This window comes from Octodon degus, unplaced genomic scaffold (assembly GCF_000260255.1).
Source record: "Octodon degus isolate 3935 unplaced genomic scaffold, OctDeg1.0 scaffold00258, whole genome shotgun sequence".
NCBI classification, from domain to species: Eukaryota; Metazoa; Chordata; class Mammalia; order Rodentia; family Octodontidae; genus Octodon; species Octodon degus.
The window spans coordinates 29968-30533 of NW_004524834.1; positions in this window are offsets into that span (position 1 = coordinate 29968).

The following is a 566-nucleotide window of genomic DNA, read 5'->3' on the forward strand; positions in this document are numbered from 1 at the left end:
CTTTAAAAGTTTTAATAATTTCAAGGACTTTTAAAAATAATCATGTTTGGATTGTTTTAGTTCTCTCATTTTTGTGAGGTGTTTGGATTGAAGGAAGATCTATTTACTTTCATAGTTAATATATATAACCAAAATTTTTGGGTAGCAAATGATTTCAAATTTTTAAACTTTTTTTAAATGTCCTGCTTTCACATTGAAGGGCAGAGCCTACAAATACTGTTTATTTCAAAAGACAAAAAGACACAGCAGCAATATTTTTTTCTTTGATTCATAGACAAGTTTGGTGTGTTTGTGGTACTTTGGGTTTTTAAAGACTATTTGTGGGATGCTTATCCCTATACATTGCCTTCACCCCACCTTTAGTCCTGAGCACGCTCATGAGTTGGACCATTGTTATCCTTTTGAGAAATACTAAACTTATTTTGTTTTTTTTTAAGCAATTGATTTTTCTCTTCTTGCTGATTGGTGGGGAAGTCTGTTTAGAGAGGTTTATATGGTGGTCTAAGTATTTGAGTTAAAATGCTTTTTTGTTAATGAATGGTTGTCAGCAGGTTTGTTTTTCCTGC